The sequence below is a fragment of the Callithrix jacchus genome, chromosome 4 (genome assembly GCF_049354715.1).
Source record: "Callithrix jacchus isolate 240 chromosome 4, calJac240_pri, whole genome shotgun sequence".
In the NCBI taxonomy this organism is placed as follows: domain Eukaryota; kingdom Metazoa; phylum Chordata; class Mammalia; order Primates; family Cebidae; genus Callithrix; species Callithrix jacchus.
In genome coordinates, this window is record NC_133505.1 from 142705071 (window position 1) to 142730799 (window position 25729).

At 37.7% G+C, this 25729-nt stretch overlaps 1 protein-coding gene and 1 long non-coding RNA gene across 2 annotated transcripts in view; one reads left to right on the forward strand and one right to left on the reverse strand.

Annotated features, from left to right (window-relative positions):
* Positions 1–25729, forward strand: part of PDE7B (phosphodiesterase 7B) — a 343532-nt gene that overhangs the window by 65464 nt on the left and 252339 nt on the right. The window lies entirely within an intron of this gene.
* The window catches only part of LOC118152992 (uncharacterized), a 134798-nt gene continuing 112144 nt past the window's right edge, over positions 3076–25729 (reverse strand). Inside the window, exon 4 of the long non-coding RNA XR_004742098.3 lies at positions 3076–3199. This is a non-coding gene — a long non-coding RNA (uncharacterized LOC118152992). The remainder of the gene's footprint in view (positions 3200–25729) is intronic.

Consider the following 25729-nt stretch of genomic DNA (forward strand, 5'->3'; position numbering starts at 1 on the left):
AACATGCCAGTAGTACATCCCTACTGTGACTACATAAGCCTCATTAGATTACTTGTGTTGTATTTATTACATAGGCGGTCTTTAGGCAAAGCACACTATATTTTCTTTTTCCTAATATTTCGATATGCACTGTATAGGCAGAAGCAACTCATAATAGAAGAGGGTTTGAATTCTGGCTCTGCCAATTACTAACCAAAATGACTTTGAGCAAATTATTTAACCTTTCCATCTTTGACTTTATATGTTAAAGGGTTTTTTAGGATAGTATCTGGTCCACAAAGGAGTTGTAAAAATTAAAGGAGTTAACACAGGACAGAACATTGCCCATCATACTGTAAGCACTGAAGAAACTCCAACTCGTCTGTTGTTTTCATTATGATTATCGTTACTACCATGACTGTTTACAGAGCACTTTAAAATTAGCTCATTTCATCTTCACAAGAAATCCTTAAAGTAAATATTGCTATCCTTATTTTATCCTTATTTTATAAATAAGAAAAACTTAAACCTGGGTCTCCTAGCTCTAAAAGTTATACTCTTGTCTTAATTATCATAATGTTGAAACATTCAGGTGTTTTTAATGGTGATGATGAGCCTTCACCAATTTTAGCTTAGTCATTTTCTTAAATAATAATTTCATAAGAATATTTTTAGTGTAATCCAAAAATTTCATTGGCAAAGAGAATTCAAGATCATAATACATTTCTATAAATAGAAAATGTGCCTATACCTGCTTCATATCTTTTCCAATTAGAATACAGAACTCATACATTATAGGATGAGAAAAAGGTTAAATATTTGACACCTTGGCTGGCGTATAGCATGTCAAGTCTTCTCCATGCTTCTTTTTCCATCTAAATACACATCTCCTAAATTTCTGATCTCTTAATCTTTTGAGAAGTTATTTCTTTGATCCTAGTTTTCAACACCTAGGTCCTAGGTCTACATGACCTTCCCCATCAATATGGACAATTTGCTTTTCAAAACATTTGCAGCTATACCTACTAAAAGACTAGTCTCTCTAGTACTATTTTTGTGTTACCCATATAATAGATTCTGAATTTTTTTCCATTCCCAGAGCAAAGTCTCCACAAGTCTAACTACATTTCAGAAAAAGAGTCACCTAAATGCTAGTAATTGTATCAAGTTATCAACCCATAGAAAAATAACCACAGCATATGCAGTTCTCTTGGAATCCTTTTAGGAATTGACTTAGCCTGAGTCTGTGATTTAGGTTACTTTCCACTACTTTTAAGAGCTAAGCACACCTAAGTAGAGGAAAAGTCTTTGAAGTGCAAGCTGGTTGACCATTTCCTGCACAGGGTATCCAATCCCATTGAAAATGTCTTGGAATTGTCCCTAGCTTCATCAGTAAGTGTTGCGGGATGACGTCACTGTGGGATTTCAACCAAACTTTATGTTCTGATAAACAATGCGGTGTTGGTAGTGGCCACTGGTGAATTCTTTTTCTCTTGGGAGGTGCCAGCCAAGTTCCTTATTCATTTTCAAGCTTCATTGAAAGAATAACAAAGGGTAAGACGGAAGAGCTTGGGAGTGGTCAGGCCCCTAGGAGGATCCTCTATTAAAGTCAGTGAGTGTTGATGACAATATTTTGGTTTAGTCCCACTCTACTTTGAGTATAAATTAAGGAAATAACTGAAGTTTCTTGGATAAGTCTATTTCCAGCTTACCATCGCTTGTCTCCTGTGGCACTCTTCTTCCTAACCCTGTGGCAGAATGCAGATAGCAAGAGTTATCTTGAATTTAATCCTTTTCTTACATGGACGGGTATATTCAGGAGACTGTAGAGTGCAAAAGTGGCGGTAAAAGCCCTTTCAGTGTCAACAATAATGATGAAAAGACCCAACAGGCAGTTTTGTACGCTTTATCCTGAACAAAAGCCAAGAGTACATTGTCACCAAACAAGCAATAAAAACAATATTAGAGTTTCTACAGAAATTGTGCATGGAAATTCCCTGCTTATTAAGCTGTTTCCATTATGAGATGTTCCCCTATATTAAAATTTTCATAGCATAATACATCCATCATCTGGATATTCAGAAGGGTTTTATTTTTTCAAGGAAAACTACTTCAGTAATCTTTAATAAAAACAGGTTTCCATTTTCTTCAAGAAACAAGGCTGATTTGCCAATGAAAATAAATAAATAGAATATATCTCATAATTTTTATCCTAATGGCTTCACAGAAAATTAAACCAGTTTCCAAAAATCATAGCTATTGAGTCAGTTGTGAGTGTTTCAGATTTGGAGGAATATTATCAGATCCTAAATTAATAGAACCAGAGCCTCTTTCTAACCTGTTCTCAATATCCCTTTCTACTAAAAAAAAAGTCCCTTCTACTTTCATCCCAACCTCTAATTTCAAGAATCACCACTCCTCCTATCCTTCCCAAAGGCATCCCCAAAACAATAAAAAATAAAACTTATTGGAGCAGACTGAGAACAAGCAGTTTAGCGTGCTCTGTCTCCTATAATTCAATGTACCTGAAATGAGCGTTAGTATTAGAACTGAATTCATGAGGGTTATTTTTACTGTAGTTACATAAAATAAATCTTGGGCATTTACCTTAGGGATTGCATAAGGTCAGTCTTGCATCCAAGTTTTTACTGACATTGTTTATTCTAACTCCTGTTTTCTTTTACCGTCCTTTAAACTGCCACCTCGAGATCACTCAAGCCTTTATTTACTCACATACAACTCTGGGTAAGGTAAGAGAAAATACAAGCCCAGAGAGGCATTTTATATGAGTCAGTAAGGTACACCCGTGTCCCAAATGGAACATGTAAACCAGGGAATCATTTTGAGTTGTAAGGTTCAGTAGTGAAACTCTGTAGTTTTCTTGGCCCTTACAAAACCAGGTCACAGCTGCCTGGCTTCCTAATTTGGTTTGATGTACTGTGAATTCCGAAGGGGGTGAATCATTCTCTTATTCATATGGAAGTACAGGGACCATACCAAAATAAAAACCAGTCTGAATTTATGATTTTATATGCTCTTTACTGACCCACTATACAGATGATCCAGAGTTGACTTTCAGCTGTTACCATATTGGAGAGGAGATACATGACAGTTTTCATCTTCTGAGTTATCTGACTTCTTTACTGTGAATATTCCCTGATACAATATTCCCAGGCACTTGCTTTCTTCTGCTTAGGAATGCTTCACTGAAGATAGATATCTATTATGAAACAGTGAATGCAAAATCAGTCACACATAGAGAAAATGAAAGTAGTCAAATTAACAGAACACCTTAAGAAACAGTCTGTGTTAAGTCAATGTAATAGCATTATTATACATTACTCTTGTTACCTATTAAGTGTACAAGAACATCATAAATACCTTGCTTTATAGACTTGATGAGGCAGAAGGATGTTCCCTGTGGGTTATCAAATTAAGATGCAGTATGACTTTATGATTTGTTCCATCTTAGAATTTGGCTATGTTCTATCTCTTTGTGATTTCCCAGAGCCAAGCACTTCACAGTGTTTGGGCTTCTGCCAGTGGCTATGGCACAGATGCTTTTCATAAAGGGATCCAATCACCTTCTGGAAAACCTCCTTGCTCTACTAGAACTTTCAAGAGATATCAATCCTGTTTTATTAGTGTTTATTTTTTAAAAAAAAAAAGGAAAAGGAAACTGAAGTAGCCAACACAATCTATGCAGTCTACTTTATGTCCCTTCTTTTGTCACACAAAATAGAATGTTTCTCTTGAAAAAGGCTCGTGCAATTCTGTAACTATATATTGAGTGCCTACTGTATGCCAAACTCAGCACTAGGCATGGAGACACCAAGAAGATGGATTACTTGCCTTAGAGCTATTACACAGATGCAATATTACTTTATTAAAATATCTGATAATTAAAATTAATCTGTAAGGTATATAGAGATCTTTGTATAAATATCACATTTCATGAGATATTTAAAATGTAAAATTGACACTAATTTTTATTATTTATGAAGTGTTTAGTATATGATTAGTAAAGTTTTATAAACAATGGGAAAGTGATGGGTCATTCCACAAATGGTATAGGTAAAACTGACTTTAGAAAATAATAAGTTATACGAATCTCAGATAAAACATAAAAAAGTAGATTAATAGTTGTTTGTATGAAGAACAATATAAAATAGAAAAGTACACATACAGTAGTCTTAGCAAAGGGAAAGAGTTTCAAGGTATAAAAGTCATGAAGCAGAGAGCAAATGTCAAACTTGACAACATAAAAATGTAGAAATTACACATGGAAATTTTATAAAATTAAAACAAAAGACAATGTACTTATAAAATATGACAATGAATTAATATCATTTATAATCAAAGAAATTTTATGAATCAGTTACTGTTACTAACCACACAGTAGGAAAATAACAAATGAGATGTTTAGAAGTACACAGTAGAATAAATTCAAAGAAATGATGGGCACAAGCATATTAAACTCACTAGTAATCTAAGAAATCTAATGAAAGCAATAATAAATAACTGCTTATCAAGTTGACAAATTATTTTAGTGTAAAAGCAATTAATGATGGGAAGGTGCACAGGCAATCTCATTCAATTCTTGTCAAAACTAGAATACAAACATTTTCTAGAAATGTGTTTAATGGAAAGTATTTAGAAAGCATTTAAATTTATTATTCTTTCATTCGATAATTCTTGTTCTAGAAAAATTTTCTAACCTAAAGAAAACGCATAAAAATACATTCATCACAATGCTCATTATCTAAAAAATTGGAAATAATTTAATTGTTCTAATGTAGAAAATAGATACAGTCTATCCAAAGGATAGAATTATCTTTTTCAAAATTAGAAAGCTCTTCTAATAAGAGCTTCTGATAAGTCCAAAATCTTAGATACATTAAAATAAACAATTTTTTAAATGCATGTTTGTTCAACAAATAAGTTAAATATTCAGCAAATAAGTTAAACATTTACTATGTGGCAGGCATTGCCCTAAGCACTTAATGCATTTAATCTCTTTTAATATTCTATTTTATCTCAGCTAATACCCTTTGTATTATCTATTTTAATACAAAAACTCTATGAAATAGGTGCTATTTTTATCCTCACCTTAAATATGGAGAAACTGAGGCACTAGCTTAAAAAGTTACCTAGTATCTTCCAGTAATTTTTGGAACAGACAAAGTTCCTAATCTCATACAGTTTATAGTATAAAAGAGAGATGAGTCAAAGAACTACCAGAATAAATATAGAATGATAGCAGTGATCATAACCCACAAAGTAGAAGCCCATTCTAGGGGGATTGACCTAGTTGGCTAGATGAAAGAATGCTTGCTCTGGAGGACAATACTTGAGCTGGTAATTTAAGCAAAAGTGAGACTTAAGAGATAAGAGAAGAATATTCTAGATGGAGGGAATAGGATGTGAAAAAAACCTCTCTGGTTGGCAGGTTATGGCATTCTGGAGAAACTGAGGAAGCTAAGATGGAGATGAAGCAGAGAGAATCTGGAGGGAGCGTAATGTGGGGCCACCCCCACAGCTCTATCATGTGGCACAAAGAGGCCCTGTGTATACATGAGCAGTCTGAGACCCTGAGAAGCAAGAAGACTTGTCCAAAGTCACGCCACCTACTTGGTGTATCTGAAACCAAACTCAGGTCTTCTGGTAGCAGGAACAGAAATTATTCTAGCACATAATGCTTGCTTAGAACAGTGAATTTCAAACTCTGGGTGGTGGTATCTTTTTTTATTTTTTAATTTGTGGGATGTCACCTCTAAGTATTTTTGCTTTTTTTTTTTTTGAGTGGCAGAATTTTATGCACAATTTCCAATAAATGAAAGAGATTAAAGTATTGTAGTACTATATAGTTTTTAATGTAAAAGTATAAAATTCACTTACAAAGTCAATCAGTGAGAAGCATAGGAAAATATAAGGAAAATGTATTAAGTTTGTTACACAGAAGTGGTTAGGTTGAGTGGGTAGGTTGGTTTTTAAAATACCAACAACAACAAAAAAGGCTGTTCTAAAAACACATTTTGAAGGCTGGATGATGGATATAGTTTTATATCAAAGTCACCACACACTGTAGTTGTATGTTTGGGGTTTTTTTTTTTTTTAATGGGGAATATCTTGTTTCATATGAATAAGTAGCGGAAAATGATGAACATTTTTTAATAGTTTGTATGCCAACCTGTCTCAAGATATTATTCAATTAAACTGAAACAGGAGCTGAAAGAAAAGGAGAAATTTTAATATTTTTAAAATAAATCATTAAAAATACCCAACAAACATTATATTCCCTAACTTCCAAGGGTTCAGCTTGGAAAGAGTCAGTAACAGGGTCCTCGGGCAGTTTAGATCTTGAGTGAACACTGGGGAATGCTATCTTGCAACATTATAAGATGTTCAACATGTATGTTAAAATCCTTCAGATTATCCAAAAAGGGCATACCTCACTCTCTAGCTCAGCTAGATATTCACTTGAGCTTTCAGTCAAATTTATTTCATTGCTGACACATTATTTAAAATTTTAAGTGTGACTACAGTGTGATCTTACATTGCAAAATTGAGCTGCTTCTGTTTACTACAAAAATAAGCAAGACATGCAAACTAGTAAAACCAATATTTTGAGAGGTATTTCACTAGAGGAAATTCAGCAAAAATGAATTTTTGCCAGTACCTTGCCACAAACACCCAAGGGATTTCAGCATGAAAAAAAAATCCTGAAATGAACACTGCACATATTATTTAAATAATTCTTTAAAAACAAAAAAAGCAAAATCCCTGGTTTAATAACATTTACAATTAGAATGATCTTAACGCCTTGCCTTGAAAGATCTTCTTAACAGCTTAGGCTCTCTTATGCCACCTAAATAGCTTTTCAAAAAGTGTTTCTGCAAGGCACTAGCCTGTTTTTTCCCCTGACATTCATTTTGCACAAACTGGATAACTTTTTTTTAAAAAATGTTTTTCCCTTGTTTGTTTGTGTGTTGAAAATTGTAGGTGAGAAGAAGTGGCTTTTCCTCACATGTCACTATGTTCATGGCTGAGGCCGCTATCATAGCAGACAAACAAAAGAAAAGCATAGCAATTTATTATGTAAGTTTTACCTGACACTATAACCTTCTTTCAAATGTGAAGCCTGAATAATGAAGCAAACTGCTGTATTTTTTTGTGCAAGGTTTGAGGAAGAGTGGGCAGTCTTCAAGAAATATGATTATAGGACAAAGGGTGTGGTCTAATGGTACTGAAATGGGGGAAGCCTAGGAAAGCCTGTGTGTTCAGATTCTGTCTTTCGTTCCTATCCCCTGGGTATAGGGAGAGCACTTTTTGAATGAGGGTCATATGAACTGCTTGAGGGGAGGGTCAGAAAATCCCTCTGAGGTTTTATGACCCCCTTCAGGAGAGAAGAGCACGAGGAGAGGGTGGTGATCAGAAAGACCTCCCTGTTTCTACTGCTTTCTTAAATGTCATCATGCATCACATTTTGGGGTGGCATGTCCTGAACCCCATCCAAACCAACCTAACCGCTTCTACCCTGCACCAAGTGCTTAATAAATTTTCTTCATCTTTTCCTCCATAAACCTACTGAACAAAGAAGAAAAGTCAGCGGTAGTGATACTCTCAAAACATTGACTCATAAAGATTCTGCATAATCTATATGAAGTCTTTGAATTAATATAGCTATTTGAATTAATGAATTCTATTGAATTCATGTTCTTATTAAATAGATTATTTGTAGGTTATAGCATCATAATTCTAATTGTTTCTTCAATAGTAGCCTATTCATCTAAAATACTTGTTAGCATACAGTTTGATGAGCTTTTTCTGGAGAAAATGTGTTTCTTCTTCACAAACAATACATTATGTCATTGCTTCAAATTTTTTCTATAACATGTATGCTAAATTAATCTGAGAACCTTATTTCTATGCTTCCTATGCTTTGTTTTAAAATAGTGTAACTTTATTTCTGGGTTCTCTATTCTGTCCCATTGGTGTGTGTGTCTGTTTTTGTACCAGTACCATGTTGATTGGTTACTGTAAACTTGTAGTATAGTTTGATTCAGTAGTGTGAGGCCTCCAGCTTTGTTCTCTTTTGTGGGGATTGCTTGGGGGATTTGGGCTCTTTTTTGTTTCTGTATAACTTTTAGTATAGTTCTTTAAAAATTCTATAAAAAAAGATGTTGGTAGTTGGATGGAAATAGCATTGAATCTATACATTCTTTGGGCGGTGTCACCATTTTGGTGATATTGGTTCTTCCATTAAAGGAATGGAATGTTTTTCCATTTGCTTCTGTCTTCTCTGATTTCTTTCAGCAGCATTTTGTAATTCTCATTGAAGAGATTTTTCACCTTCTTAGTTAGCTATATTCCTAGGAATTTTATTCTTTTTGTGGCTATTGTAAGTGGTAATACCTGAAACTATAAAAACTATAGAAGAGAACCTAGAAAATATGATTCGGGCATTACATTGGCCTCGGCAAAGAATTTCTGACTAAGTGCCCAAAAGCAGTGACAACAAAAACAAAAATTGACAAGTGGGACCTAATTAAGCTAAAGAATTTTTGCATAGCAAAAGAAACCATCAACAGAGTAAACTAACAACCTACAGAATGGGAGAATAAATTCCCACTACAGAATGGGAGAATAAATTCCCAAATTATACACCTAATAAAGGGCTAATATCCAGAATTTGTAAGGAACTTAAAAACAAACAAAAAACAACCTCATTAAAAAACGAGCATCAGGCATGAGCAAATACTTCTCAAAAGAAGACATACATGTAGGCTGAAAATACATGAAAAAATGTTCATCATCACTAATTATTAGAGAAATGCAAATCAAAACTACCATGAGATACCATCTCGCACCAGTCAGAATGGCCATTACTATTAAAAGCTAAAAACAACAGATGTTGGCAAGGTTGCAGAGAAAAGAGAACACTTACACACTGCTGGTGGGAATGTAAATTCCCACTGCTGGTGGAAAGCAGTGTGACAATGCCTCAAGGAGCTAAAAGCAGAACTACCATTTGACCCAGCAATCTCACTACTGGGTATCTACCCAAAGGAAAATATATCACTCTAACAAAAAGGCACATACACTCATATGTTACATTGCAACACTATTCACAATAGCAAAGACATAGAATCAACCTAGATGTTCATCAATAGACTGAATTAAAAAAACTTATGTGTGTGTGTGTGTGTGTGTGTGTATATATATATATAAAATATATGTGTATATACACATACACACACACACACATACATACATATACACCATGAAATACTACTCAGCCATAAAAAGGGACAAAATCATGTTTTTTACAGTAATATGGACAAAGTTAAAGGCCATTATCCTAAGTGAACTAACACAGGAACAGAAAACTAAATACACATGTTCTCACTTATAAGTGGAAGCTAAACATTGAATATACATGAACACAAAGATGGAAACTATAATAGACACTGGGGGCTACTTGAGGCAGGAAGGTGGGAGAGTGAGTGTGGGCTGAAAAACTACTTATCAGGTACTATGCTCGTTACCTGGGTAATAGAATAAGTGGTACGCCAAACCTCAGCATCATGCGATTTACCCATGTAACAAACCAGCACATGTACCCTCTGAACCTAAAATAAAAACAAAGTACAGACCTACTATGCAAAATTTTCACAGCCAAAATATAGTGAAAGCTGGGTTATTTTTATACCTAATAACACTCAATGCAATTTTCAAGTGGTATCTGGAAGGCTTTTCTGCATGCTACCTTTGTTTTGCACAATGTTGGTGTGGTAAACAACAGTGGAAAGATCCCTTATATCAAGTCATTGTTTGTGTTCAAAACATGGTAAAATTTTCTTTGCAAATTTTCAGTTCCAAATGTGACTTGTTTCTAATTTAAGAGTCTTGTTACATCATATTTTTAAATTATAAGTCAATAATGATTCGAGAATACTTAAAACTTACAATGAATATATAGGAAATACAAAATAAAACAAGCACCTAGTATTCCCTATAAGAGCTTTATCTATAACTAAGCTGTCTAAATATGGCATGGAGCACTTGAAATGTAGCTTGTCAGAATTGAGATTAGCTATAAGTATAAAATAAACTCTACATTTCAAAGATTTAGTCCAAAAAAGTAAAATACTTCATCATTAATTTAATGCTAAAATGATAGTATCTTAGATATCTTAGGTTACATGAAATAAGTTACTAAATTAACTGGGGTTTCTTGTTTTAGTTTTTTTTTAATTGTACTATAGGTTCTGGGGTACGTGCAGATCGTGCAGGATTTTTGCATAGGTACATACATGGGAAGGTGGTTTACCAGCTTCATCCCCCCATCACCTATATCTGGTATTTCTCCCCACATTATCCCCCCAACCCTCCCTACTCTTCACTGTCCCTCCCCTAGCCCCCCCCCCAGCTGACCACAGTGTGTTATGGTCACCACACCCCTGCGTGTGTTCACCTGTTCTCATTGTTCAACACCTGCCTATGAGTGAGAACATGTGGTGTTTGGTTTTCTGTTCTTGTGTCAGTTTGCTGAGAATGATGGTTTCCAGATTCATCCATGTCCCTATGAAGGACATGAACTCATCGTTTTTTATGGGTGCATATTATTCCATGGTATATATGTGCCACATTTTCTTTATCCAGTCTATCATTGATGGACATATGGGTTGGTTCCATGTCTTTGCTACTGTAAACAGTGCCACAGTGAACATACATGTGCATGTGTCTTTAGAATAGAACAATTTATAATTTTTGGGATATATACCCAGTAATGGGATTGCTGGGTAGAATGATATTTCTATTTCTAGGTCCTTGAGGAATTGCCATACTGTCTTCCAGGGACGTTGCACTAGTTTGCGGTCCCACCAACAGTGTAAAAGTGTTCCTATTTCTCCATATCCTCTCCAGCATCTGTTGTCTCCAGATTTTTTAATGATTGCCATTCTAACTGGCATGAGATGGTATCTCAATGTGGCTCTGATTTGCATTTTTCTAATGACCAGGGATGATGAGCATTTTTTCATATGTTTGTTGGGCTCATATATGTCTTCTTTTTTTTTTTGAGACGGAGTTTCACTCTTGTTACCCAGGCTGGAGTGCAATGGCATGATCTCGGCTCACCGCAACCTCCGCCCCCTGGATTCAGGCAATTCTCCTGCCTCAGCCTCCCGAGTAGCTGGGATTATAGGCACATGCCACTGTGCCCAGCTAATTTTTTGTATTTTTTAGAAGAGATGGGGTTTCACCATGTTGACCAGGATGGTCTCGATCTCTTGACCTCGTGATCCACCCGCCTTGGCCTCCCAAAGTGCTGGGATTAAGGCATGAGCCACCACGCCCAGCCCTATATGTCTTCTTTTGAAAAGTTTCTGTTCATGTCTTTCGCCCAGTTTTGAATGGGTATGTTTTTTTTTTTTTCTTGTAAATCTGTTTTAGTTCTTTGTAGATTCTGGATGTTAGCCCTTTGTTAGATGGGTAGATTGCAAAAAAATTTTCCCATTCTGTTGGTTGCCAGTTCACTCTAGTGATTGTTTCTTTTGTTGTACAAAAGCTCTGGAGTTTAATTAGATCCCATGTATCTATTTTGGCTTTTGTTGCCATTGCTTTTGGTGTTTTAACCATGCAGTCCTTACCTACGTTTATGTCCTGAATGGTTTTGCCTAGGTTTTCTTCCAGGGCTTTTATGGTGTTAGGTCTTATGTTTAAATCTTTAATCCATCTGGAGTTAACTTTAGTGTAGGGTGTCAGCAGGGGGTCCAGTTTCTGCTTTCTGCACATGGCTAGCCAGTTTTCCCAACACCATTTATTAAACACGGAATCCTTTCCCCATTGTTTGCTTTTGTCAGGTTTGTCAAAGATCAAGCAATTGTAGACGTGTGGTGTTTCTTCTGAGGCTTCTGTTCTGTTCCATTGGTCTATGTCTCTGTTTTGGTACCAGTACCATGCTATTTTGATTACTGTGGCCTTGTAGTATAGTTTGAAATCAGGCAGCATGATGCCTCCAGCTTTGTTCTTTCTGCTTAGGATTGTTTTGGCTGTGTGGGCTCCCTTTTGGTTCCATATGAAGTTTGAAGTGGTTTTTTTCCAGTTCTGTGAAGAAGGTCATTGGTAGCTTGATGGGGATAGCATTGAATCTATAAATTACTTTGGGCAGTATGGCCATTTTCATAATATTGATTCTTCCCAACCATGAGCATAAAATGTTTTTCCATCTGTTTGTGTCCTCTCTTATTTCCTTGAGGAGTGGTTTGTAGTTCTCCTTAAAGAGGTGCTTTACATCCTTTGTTAGTTGTATTCCTAGGTATTTTATTCTCTTTGCAACAATTGTGAATGGAAGTTCGCTTTTGATTTGGCTCTTTGTTTGTCTGTTATTGCTGTATAGGAATGCTTGTGATTTCTGCACATTGATTTTGTATACTGAGACTGCTGAAGTTGCTTATTAGTTTCAGGAGATTTTGGGCTGAGATGATGGGGTCGTCTAAGTATACAATCATGTGATCTGCAAATAGAGACAATTTGACTTCCTGTTTTCCTAATGGAATACCCTTTATTTATTTATTTATTATTTATTTATTTTGTCTTGCTTGATTGCTCTGGCTAGAACTTCCAATACTATATTGAATAGGAGTGGTAAGAGAGGGCATCCTTGTCTAGTGCCAGATTACAAAGGGAATGCTTCCAGTTTTTTCCCATTCAGTATGATATTGGCTGTGGGTTTGTCATAAATAGATTTTATTATTGTTGATACCTAGTTTACTGAGAGTTTTTAGCATAAAGGGCTGTTGAATTTTGCCAAAGACCTTCTCTGCATCTATTGAGATAATCATATAGTTTTTGTCTTTGGTTCTGTTTATGTGACAGATTACGTTTATAGACTTGCGTATGTTGAACCAGCCTTGCATCCCCGAGATGAAGCCTACTTGATCGTGATCAATAAGCTTTTTGATTTGCTGTTGCATTCAGTGTGCCAGTATTTTATTGATGATTTTTGCATCTCTGTTCATGACGGATATTGGCCTGAAGTTTTCTTTTTTAGTTGAGTCTCTGCCTGATTTTTGGTATCAGGATGATGTTCATCTCATAAAATGAGTTGGGGAGGATTCCCTCTTTTTGTATTGTTTGGAATAGTTTCAGAAGGTATAGTAATAGCTCCTCTTGGTACATCGGGTAGAATTCAGCTGTAAAGCCGACTGGACCTGGACTTTTTTTGATTGGTGGGCTACTAATTACTGCCTCAACTTCAGCCCATGTTATTAGTCTATTCAGGGTTTCAACTTCTTCCTGGTTTAGTCTTGGGAGAGTGCAAGTGTCCAGGAATTTGTCCATTTCTTCCAGATTTACTGGTTTGTGTGCATAGAGTTGTTTGTAGTCATCTCTGATGGTAGTTTGTATTTCTGTGGAATCGGTGGTGATATCCCCTTTATCATTTTTTATTGCATCTATTTGATTCTTCTCTCTCTTTTTTTAAATTATTCTGGCTAGTGGTCTATTTTGTTGATCTTTTCAAAGAACCAGCTTCTGGATTTGTTGATTTTTTTTTTGGTGTCTCTTATCTCCTTTGGTTTTGCTCTGATCGTAGTTATTTCTTGTCTTCTGCTGGCTTTTGAGTTTCTTTGATCTTGCTCCTCTAACTCTTTCAATTTTGATGATAGGGTGTTGATTTTAGATCTTTCCTTGCTCCTCATGTGGGCATTTATTGCTATGAATTTCCCTCTAGAGACTGCTTTAAATGTGTCCCAGAGATTCTGGTACATTGTGTCTTCATTCTTGTTGATTTTGAAAAACATCTTTATTTCTGCCTTCATTTCATTGTTTATCCAGTCGATGTTCAAGATCCAGTTGTTCAGTTTCCATGAAGTTGTGCAGTTTTGAGTGAGCTTCTTAGTCCTGAGTTCTAATTTGATTGCACTGTGGTCTGAGAGACTGTATGTTATGATTTCCATTCTTTTGCATTTGCTGAGGAGTGATTTACTTCCAATTATGTGGTCAATTTTTGAGTAAGTGCAATGTGATGCTGAGAGGAATGTATATTCTGTGGATTTGGGGTTGAGAGTTCTGTAAATGTCTATTAAGTTTGCTTGGTCCAAATCTGCATTCAAGTCCTGGATTTCCTTGTTGATTTTTCTGTCTCATTGATCTGTCTAATATTGACAGTAGAGTGTTAAAGTCTCCCACTATTATTGTGTGGGAGTCTAAGTCTCTTTGTAGGTCTTTAAGGATTTGCTTTATGTATCTAGGTGCTCCTGTATTGGGTGCATATATATTTAGTATAGTTAGCTCTTCTTGTTGTATTGATCCTTTTACCATTATGTAATGCCCTTCTTTGTCTCTTTTGATTTTTGTTGGTTTAAAGTCCATTTTATTAGAGAGTAGGACTGCCACTCCTGCTTTTTTTTTTTTTTTTTTTTTTTTTGCTCTCCATTTGCTTGGTAAATCTTCTTCCATCCCTTTATTTTGAGTCTGTGTGTGTCTTTGCACATGAAACACGTCTCCTGAATACAGCACACTGATGGTTCTTGTCTTTTTATCCAATTTGCCAGTCTGTGTCTTTTGATTGGGGCATTTAGTCCATTTACATTTAATGTTAATATTGTTATGGGTGAATTTGATCCTGCCATTTTGTTACTGGTTGGTTGTTTTGCCCTTTGGTTGGTATAATTTCTCATTGCATCATTGGTGTTTACCATTTGGTTCTTTTTTGCAGTGGCTGGAACTGGTTTTTCCTTTCTGTGTTTAGTGCTTCCTTCAGGAGCTCTTGTAGGGCAGGTCTGTTACTGATAAAATCTCTCAGCAATTGCTTGTCTGTAAAGGATTTTATTTCTCCTTCACTTATGAAGCTTAGTTTGGCTGGATATGAAATTCTGGGTTGAAAGTTCTTTTCTTTAAGGATGTTGAATATTGGCCCCCACTCTCTTCTGGCTTGTAGAGTTTCTGCTGAAAGATCCACTGTGAGTCTGATGGGCTTTCCTTTGTGGATGACCCTACCTCTCTCTCTGGCTGCCCTTAGCATTTTTTCCTTCATTTCAACCCTGGTGAATCTGACGATTTTGTGCCTTGGGGTTGCTCTTCTAGAGGAGTATTGTTGTGGTGTTCTCTGTATTTCCTGTGTTTGAATGTTGGTCTGCCTTGCTAGGCTGGGGAGGTTCTCCTGGATAATATCCTGAAGAGTGTTTTCCAGCTTGTATTCATCTCCCCATCTTCTTCCAGTATACCAATCAAGCATAGATTAGGTCTTTTCACATAATCCCATATTTCTTGGAGGCTTTGTTCATTTCTTTTCACTCTTTTTTCTCTTTGCTTGCCTTCTTGCTTTATTTCATTGAGTTGATATTCAGTCTCTGATGTCCTTTCTTCTACTTGATCTATTCAGCTATTGAAACTTGTGTATGCTTCATGAAGTTCTTGTGCTGTGTTTTTCAGCTCCGTCAAGTCACTTATATTCTTCTCTATAGCATTTCATCTAACCTTTTTTCAAAGTTTTTAGTTTCTTTGCACTGGGTTAGAACATGTTTCTTTAACTCAGAGAAGTTTGTTATTACCCACCTTCTGAAGCCTGCCTCTGTCATTTCATCAAATTCATTCTCCATCCTGCTTTGTTCCCTTGCTGGTGAGGAGTTGTGATCTCATTGTGGGGGAGAGGTGTTCTGGTGTCATCCTTCTTGCACTGGTTTCTTCCCATCTTATTGAATTCCTATAGGATTGATCTCAGGTAGCTGCTTGGAGAGGTGGCCTTTCCTTTGCCTGCCTACAGAGGTACTGCTGGGCTGCCATGGATTCAGTGGAGCGGCCCTGCCCCCACGCCCCCACCCCCACCCCCGTGGAGCTCATTCATTCCTGGTCACTCTCTAACTGATGTTCTGTGTGTGAAACTCTGAAGTGAGAGATTTTTAGCCTGCTAGGCTTTGGGGCAGGGGAGACCTGTCCTGCCATATGGCCTGTTTCCCTGCATTTAGTTCCCCTTCTTTCTGGGGGGCAAGTAGTGCCTTCCTGCCAGCTTTTTGGCTTTCTCAGCATCAGCCAGTGCTTCTGCCTAGATCTATGCTGACAGCCCCAGCACTGGCTGAAGTTGCTGTTCTACCCTGTTCAGGCAGCTTGCTGAGGCTTTTCAGCCCAGTGAAGATCTCCTGTTCTGTGGGTTGTAGAGGGCTTGGGTAGAGCACTGTATCCAAACCGAAGTCCCAGAGGGAAAGATACCACAGTCCTCGACTAGGTAACTATACTAGGGCATAAGTACCAATAAAAATTAAAACTCAAATCAATGATCATCTCTACTTATAAAGAAGCCTTGACGCAATAAAGTAATTTGAATGAGAAATACAAACCATGAATACCATAGTACCTACTACTTCAAATAATCCCTAAGTGACCTTTAGATAATTTTTCTTCTTGGACATTTGAAACGCTTTGCTAGTTTAACTCCTTAAACCTGAACTATTGTAATAGAATATAGGTATTACCTCCATTTATGGGGCATGGACTCTGATCAAGGAGATTTAAAAGAAATTTTGTTTATTTAATTTTGGTAATGTTTGTCAGTGAAAAGAGCTGCTGTTTAAATATATATATATATATATATGTTCAGGCCTGGGATCATGGCTCACACCTCTAATCCCAGCACTTTGAGAGGCCCAGGTGGGTGAATTACCTGAGGTCAGAACATATCACCACGTTCTCTGCTCCAGTCGTTGACACTTCCTCAAAGATTTGGTGACAGGAGCTTATAGGACGAAGGGAAGAGCAAAGCTTCCATTTGACTGGAGAGCAAGATAGCACAATGTCCAAAGTAGAAAGTAAGGTTTTTTCCTTCTTGTTGGCTTTACCTGACGAGGGCCAGAATTTAAGGGTCTATTAGTCACAGATGGCATGGAGTGTGCGCTCCCTGTGTTCTGGGCACTGTGCTGAGAACCTTCTGTGTGTTATCTTATTTGATCTCATAACACCTCTGTGTTTTTCTGTGAAAGCACAGAGGGTTACAATAAGCTTATTTCCAAGGTCAGAGATCTAGGATACGGTGGAGTTGGGATTCATACTCACTGATACTAGACTCCAGACAAGAACCTGGGGTCCTAATCACTAAATACAGTGCACTAGAAAGCACACTTATGTTACATATTTCATATATCTGTGTGTGTATAAATATGCATGTATACAGATATGTGTGTTTATTTTGTGTGTACATACACATGCACAAGATACACCCCTCAAAAATTTCATATCTATCAGTGATCTCCAGATATGCTTGTGTTGACGTTTGCATTTAATGCAATTTGTTTAATGATCATATTACTGTTTAAGGATCATATTACTTGGTGATATGTTCTTCATTTGGCCATGAATTGAAGAGCATTTACTGGGCACCTGCTTTAAGCCAAACTGTCTGTAGACAGCAGGATTCAAAGCTAAGTTATAATTCCTGCCCTTCGATAAGCTGGTAGATTTAATAAAAATTATGTATTACATTATTTTGAATGTTATTTGCTATTGTTTTCAATTTGTTTTTTGCTTTGCCAAGAATACATAGAGAAAACAGTTTTAAATTATAAGTTTAAAACAATTCAAATAAGCAAAACCCTGCTAGTTTGCTAAGTATCCGTTAAGTAATGAGCATTGTTAAATGATGAATATATGTCATATTGCAATGTCAGTTTCACAGGCAGATTTACTAGGAAGCTAATGAAGTAGGATCTTCAAGATTCCTCAGTTTCATTGACACATTCTAAGACTCTATTCTTAGTTTTGTGACCATTCATTTGTATTCCTTTTCTTAAGAGTTCTCCCTTCTCATTTTATAAATTTTAGGATCTGAGAGGACCAAATATCCCCCTGGTCAGTCTTAATAATTTAAAGACAACCCAGTGATTTGGGATTATTTCACAGTCCACAAAAAATAAAGAACTATTTCTTTCCTATGATACTCACCTCTATTTGGTATCTGCATTTTAGTTACTCTACTAAGTAACTATACTAGGGCATAAGTACCAATAAAAATTAAAACTCAAATCAATGATCATCTCTACTTATAAAGAAGCCTTGAAGCAATAAAGTAATTTGAATGAGAAATACAAACCATGAATAACATAGTACCTACTACTTCAAATAATCCCTAAGTGACCTTTAGATAATTTTTCTTCTTGGACATTTGAAACGCTTTGCTAGTTTAACTCCTTAAACCTGAACTATTGTGATAGAATATAGGTATTACCTCCATTTATGGGGCATGGACTCTGATCAAGGAGATTTAAAAGAAGTTTTGTTTATTTAATTTTGGTAATGTTTGTCAGTGAAAAGAGCTGCTGTTTAAATATATATATATGTTCAGGCCTGGGATCATGGCTCACACCTCTAATCCCAGCACTTTGAGAGGCCCAGGTGGGTGAATCACCTGAGGTCAGAAGGTTGAGACCAGCCTGGCCAACATGGTGAAAACCCGTCTCTACTAAAATAAAAATATATATACAAAAATTAGCTGGGCTTGGTGGCAGGCACCTGTAATCTCAGCTACTCTGGAGGCTGAGGTAGGAAAATCACTTGAACCTGGGAGGCAGAGGTAGCAGTGAGCCAAGATTATGCCACTGCACTCCAGCCTGAGAGACCAGAGTGTAACCCCATCTCAAAAACAAACAAACAAAATTCATGATTCTTGCTCTCCAGGAAAAACATCTTTCAAAAACATTAGAAGATATTTCAACATTGAAAGAATGGAGAAATCTTTGCCTTCAGGTTTAACTTCACCTAAGTATTTGTAATAGATTCCCTGCGTGGCCTCAGATGCTACCTTCTTAGTGGAGTAATGGCATCAAAGCTTGTAACTTGAACTAATTTAAGTATAACTTTATTCACGTATTCTTCTCTTTAAGGATTTTGGTCTCACAGATTTTTATTGTGGTAATAAATGGATTCAGTATATTTTTGGCCCAAATTATTTATGCATTCTTTCGACTAAGCAATATGTATTGAGAACCTATGATGTGATGGATGTTGATCCTAGTGCTGGAAACAGCAATGAATTAGACAGAAAGTCTCTACCTTCATGAAGTGAGGGAGAACCTTGAGGAGGTGTCCTTCAAATATTACTCTTGCCAAAGTATGTTGTGGATTTGAGTAAGCTCTACCAAAGCAGTGTATGACTGCTAGCAAAATATACATGATTTCATTTCCACTTGCAGCTTATAAAACCTGTCAGTCATTTCTCCAAAATATTGGATTTTCTAGCTCCAGCTTGGGGTTGCCATTGATTGCCAGTAGAATTTAATGAAATTTCCTTTCGGAGGCCAAATGCATGTCTCAGTGCTGTCCATGTGGAAATGGTCAATACAGTTTGACCAGTAATAGGTTTTTGATTGTCTATGGGAACATCTGGATCTTTGACCTCACAGGCAGTTATACAACAAGCCCTTATCCCTGTGGAAAAGTGTTTGTTCCTTTGTGGCTCAGAGGCCCTGCGTTTGCATATTGGGCTTCATGTTCTGGAAGTTGTTTTCTTTAGCAGTGAGGTTATTTAATTCCAAGGACTGGTTTGAATTTCTTTTTAAACTGTAAGTGTATAGGATTACATTTAATTGTTGGTTTATGTACAGGAGCATTGCTGCACTGAGCTGCAAGGAGCATATTATAAGTACTCTTTTGTCCTGAGTAAATATTCATTCAGTTACAGGCTGGATGAGAGCCCATGAATCTCTGAATCATGATGTCTGGAGATCTGGACATCAGATATGCAAATATCTGAAGATATTGCTGGTATTATCTATTAACCTTTGGCTGTCTGTTAGGGTCTTATAAAGTAGCTTGACGATTGCAGTGTAAATCAGGAAAATGAATGCCTAACGCTTGGACACCTCGACCAGATGGCTGGAGTTTAACAAGTGTGAGTCCATATTTGCTGGCAATACACAGACAAAACGCACTTGTCCCAACAGCTCACAGTGTCGTCTGCCCAGAGGCAGCAGCAACACAGACTGAGGCCTTGGTGCACATGATATCAGGCTCAGGGGCGAGAACATAGAGTTCTGTCCTGGTTCAAATCTTTCTCCAAAGGTGACAAATACAGGAATGATTTTTTTGAAGTACAGCGTGTTCTTCCGGCAGTTTCTGAGAGGGAGATACCCCTGAAAGGGTGAAGGAAGGACTTTTGCTCCAGGACCCTGGTTCCTCCACCTTCGAGGAGCCAGAAGCCTGACTGTTCATCACCCCTCTCAGCACATCCTCAGTGCTCACTCTCTGCATGATTCAAGGCCACATTCTTCATAATACAGTCATACTAGACTTGGAATTTTGACAAGCCATGTTGTCATTTCTATGATCTATGCTTCATAAAGGCCATATGGAGTATACTAGATCTAAAGGAATCCATCTGATTGTGAACACACGGTGTGAGGTAAGAAGGGAGTCAGAGTAAGGAAAGCCTCTGGTGGCATTTCCCAACTTGGCTGATAGACACAGCTAAGAGTGATCGATCACTGGGAGGGTGTCATTACTCACTAACAAGGTAGTTCCCCACTTAGCAGAATGCTTTTCCTACCTTCAACGTGGTGGGGAGCAACATTGGTTAGCAAACGCGGCGACTACATATGGCACTCATGTTACAGAAACTTCCTAAGCCCTTTTGGGATCTCTCTATTGCCTTGAACAGATGGCCTATGAGCTGCGGGGACTTCTTCCAGATCCACGGCCTGCAGCATCTAGGCTTGTGTCCAATCACTAAATGGAGTCCTGTGGGGCCCTTCCTCATCTGGCTCCTGCCGACTTCCCCAGCCTTGTGTCTGTCCACTCCCCAGTTCTCCTGTTATCTGAATCCCATTCCCTTCTGGCCATTCTTAATTTTCTTCACTTCCTCAATCGCTTTTACAGTTTTGCATCCACAGTTTCTCGCACTTAGAGCAAACACCCTCCCAGCTTATCGTGTACCCCCAACCCCCACTGAAGACTTGTTTAATACTAGTTTCTCTCTCCTTTATTTAATCAGAAAACATTATATTCAGAAAGTTTCCTACACCCATCAGGATGTATCCAGTTTAGCTGATCACCTAGAAGGGACCCCTCTTTCCCAAACCCAGGTGGGTTCTTCCTGCTTCCTCAATGACAAGGATAAGGGTACATCAGACAGGATCACCACCTCCATCCTGCCCTGCTGACCTCTGCTCTCCAGCCTTCTGGCCTTGCCGGAGGACCAGGGCTCTCGGTCATGGGAGGAACAAAATCTTCCCCTCCTAAAACACCATGATTTACGTGGTAGAACTTGCTGTGTATCTTGTACACACTACCACCAAATGACCCTATTCTGCTTCTACCTCCTTCCTGCCACAAAACCACAGACACAGCAGGACCCATGATGGTTTTAGGGTATACGAGATGCTTTCACATACATAACATTTCTGTGGAGGAGTGACCTTTGTTATTCCCTCTGCTCTACAATGAGTTTTGAAAGGATAAGTAAACTATGCTTAAGAGCGCATAGCTATTGAGAAAGAGGTTTGGGATTTGAATCCTGATACACTCAGTACTTTCCATTATGTGCACCAATCTGATTTTTTGGGTTTTTTTTCTGTACTTGCCTCCTGTTTTCTCTAACACAAAGTGTCTATGGACTTCACCTTTTAAAAATGACTATATATAAGTGAAATGTGTTTGGCTTTAGTTGTCTGCCTTCACAGATGTGTCTATCTTTCTGAAAAAAAGTGTGGCTTAGGTGTCAACCCTTGGGATTCTGAGACTATAAGTAAAAGATGAAATAGTATTGCAGAATTCTGACATTTTTGCACCGTGTATCAAGATTTGTGGCATATGTATTTGTGTCTGCTACAGGGAAATTCCCAGAGCCCATACCAGAATTATTCCCAAAGCATCTTGAACTGAGATGCCTCATCCATTCCTATAACTGGGTGCACGAGAGACCCCAGAATACTCCATGCCATCAGCCTTCACAGGTACAGGTTTTTCTAAAATGGAGCTTGTGCAGAGGCTATAGTCATTTTGCACAATGAAAAAGGCAATTGTCAATGTGCATTTCGACGTGTGCTATGGGAGTTAGGACTAACCAAGATGCTTGAAGACAATGCTGCATGACTTGAAGAATGCAACATAAGACACAATGACTCAGAGCCTGCACCAGGCCATCTCCACCCCAGGATCTCCCTGCGGGGGTATGTGGAGATCTTAGCCTTCTACTATCTAGGGACGACATGACAGAAAACACAGTTCTGTATTTTGGAAGTTTGCTTCATCACTAAAAAATAAATAATTAAAAATTACTCTTGAGCTGAAACCAGCTTTTCCAAGTTTTGGTTCATACTAAGTCGTTTTTAAACATTTAAAAATAGGTATATGTAATAAAATGCTGAGAGACTGGAGACAGCTGCTGCTGGCACTGCTCTAATAGAAAGCATACGCCATTGAGCTAACATTCTGTTCTTTGACTGAAGAAAAAAACAAAGCTGTTAAACACTGGTAAGTTCATTTTCCAATAGCCATAGCATTAATATCTTTCAAGTCACTCCTAACCATAGCTAATTAGAGGTTTAGGAAGGATGGCTCTTCTGGAAGGGTCACCTCGGGTTGTGTAGCCCACAGATTTGATTGTTGATTGTTGATTGTGTAGCCCACTGTTGATTGTTGGCAACAATGGATTTGTGTAGAATTTCTGCTCGGCTTAAGGTGATTATCTTTTTTTTTTTTCTTTTGCTGGTGTGTGTCTTATTTTGACTGGCTGAGGTCGGGCTGGATGATGTGGGCCTGATTCGAAAGCAATGCCAGGTTGTTGCAGGAGATCTGCACTGACAGATTGTTGAAAACTTATTAGTCTCTGACGTTTTAACAGCCTGCAATGGGACGGAAATCTGCTCTTTCACTGGAAAAGCTTAAAAAGGAAAATATGAGCTCTAGCTGAAATCAGTCCCAGTTCCAAATCTGCCGTCCTCTGGCACTGGAGTGCTGAGGGCTGCCACAGTGTGTAGAGATTAAGGCCTGACTGCCACCCACACGGTAGACAGGACTGCCTAAAATGATGTGGACCTGGGCCATTGTCAAGTAGCAGACCCTGAAAATGCATCTTCTGGGAACTGGGGTGTTCTCAATGCGAGGTGCTAATGGCTTCACCAGCAGGAGAAATCAGCCTTACTGAGGTTTCAACTGGGTGGTTGGGGGAATTCTTTTGGTCATAGCCATTCTATGAGATAATTCAAGAAAAAGGACTAAGAAACACTCAGTGTTGATATCCTCTTTAGGGTAACTTCTACCTCAAATGGGCAAAATGATGGCCACCAATATTGTTGGTGACAGACATCTGAACCCAATTAAGACCTATAATACAGAGATATCTGTATTGTAATTATTTAATACAGTGCTAAAGTTGTTTATTAAGCACCCTGTTCTTCCAAAGCAAACCAAGCCTCTCCAGCCCAGCCCATAAAGATTTTTTAAACTCACTTTTGACCCCAGTTTTTCTCCAGTCTCCTCTGTGATGACCACTTTGATTAAGTTCTCTGCTCTCACCCACAGCAGTTCTGCTCCCATCCTTGGCAGCTGCTCACAGGATCCTGACCAAGTTTCTGGACTTTGCCCAGGCAGCTACCTATGCCTGGAGGAGCCTTTTCTTTTATCAGACAACCCTTTCCTATGCTTCAGACAGGCCTGCAGTCATCTCTTTCAAAGCCTTTTCCAATAACCCCGGTCAGGGGTGGGCAACAAGCATTGAAAGTGCCCATAGCCTTCTGTGTTTTGACTTCAGAGTAGGCTACAAAGTTCTTGAGGACAGGACCCAGGCTGAATCTCATTTCATTTTATATCCACACTCATGGAACAGTGTCAGCACAGAGTAGGCACTCAGTAATATCTTGCTGAATGTTCACTTATTCATTCACTCATTTGACAGACAAATGGAGTTCCAAATTTCCAGGCGCTGCCAGGGAGCTCAGTCTCTTAACAGGAGATATCTTTTTATGCTCTACAGACCTAAACTGCTTTCTCTCCAGGCCTGTCTTCTAGGGCTCTGGCTTTGATTACTACCATTCAGTTCTTGGTTGGGGAAAAGTGTGAGATGAGAAGTGACCCAGATGTTTGGAAATGTCATCTCAATGTCAGGTTTCACCCTACGTCACCCCATCACAGTTGTACATCATGTGGCTGCATTTATGGCAGTGCTTACTGGTGCGTATGCAAAAATGCCCTGGAAAAATAATCTCTTCTCATGCTACCCCAGAAAACTTCAGTTTAGCCCACAGAATTGTGGTAAGGCATTATTCATTCATTCATTTAACTAACATTTGGAGTGTCCATTATGTATTAGTCATTATCCTAGACATTTAGGGATTCAGTGGTGAGCAAATAAAATAGATGTAATCCCAATTAATACATCACCATACAGGCATTTGCCTTGTTTACCTAAAACCCCATTTGGGATATTCATGTATTATGTGGCAAACTTGCAGAACTGAAGTAAGTAGAAAGGAAGTGAGGGCAGGGGTGAAGGCAGCCTGTGCTGAAGCTTTGCCTACTCCAGATTCCCTTTGTCACTCTTGGGACAACAAGGTGTGCTTTACTTTCCACTAGACTTCAGCAACTTCCCCATAGACTGAACATGGGTAACACTTTTCAGTTCAAGAAACTTAGGTTTGATTTCCCCCTCCCCGCTCAAAAAAAAATGACTCTAGTCATGTGTCAGGGGTTCTTTTTGTTTTATTTTGGTTTGGTGTGTTTTAACAAGCTATCCAACACACTCAGGGAGTTGTTGAGTTTTTCTGCATTTCTGCAATAGCATTCAGTGTTTAGTTATTAGCTTCATGGGTATGAAGAGGCAATTACACCAATCAATTTCTAAGCCCTGGATCACTGCCATGGTTCTGTGTTCTTCAAGTCAGCAACTCAGTGATGCTTCCTAGTTTTCCATTTTCCCAGCTGTGGCCCACTGGCCTAGTAAGCTCCTAGCCTGGTGAGTCAATTTCAGAGTGTTTTGAGTGTCATTTCTGGAGACCTAGCCTATAGCCTAATCCTCCAATAATTTCATAAACATCTAATTCCCTTTATTAAATTCCTTTCTGCTCAACAACAATTATAATGTGAAAAGAAAATAATAAGAGAACCCTAGCCTATTAATTACTTTCTGATAACATTTAACATTACCTACTTGCAGAAAACTGTTAGTTTCTCAGCTAACACTCAGGCAAACCTCCAGGCATCAAGGATTTCTGTCTTTGGTTTTATTAGTTTGCTAATGTTTCTCTGTTCTGAAGATATCAAGACACATTCTCTAAAAAGATTAGTTGCTGGAGGCCTCACTGAGAAAATAATAAATTCAAATTATAGTAACTACTCAGAAAAATAAAAAAATATGTAAAAGCTTATCTGAAGCAGAAAAAACATTAACTGGTTTAAGAAAGCTGGAAGTTCTGTCAATTGAACAATGAGAACAAAACATAAGCTTTTCGCTATTTTTGATAACTTCTTTTGAATATGATGTGGAACTATTACCAATATTTTAATATTAACAAATTGGATATAATTTTTCTTTAAGGAAAAGAGGTTCATTTAATACTTAAGGGTGATTTTAAAAATTACTCCCAACATCAATTTTTTTTATAACTAAATGTATAGTGAAAGTAATGAAAAAACAATACAGCTTACTTAAAAGAAATATATTTTGTGCATCTGATTTAGTTCATGGAAATTATATTCTTTTAATTTAAAATTATCTTAATGTATGGATATGTACAGTATTTTTATTATGTTTAAATAACAA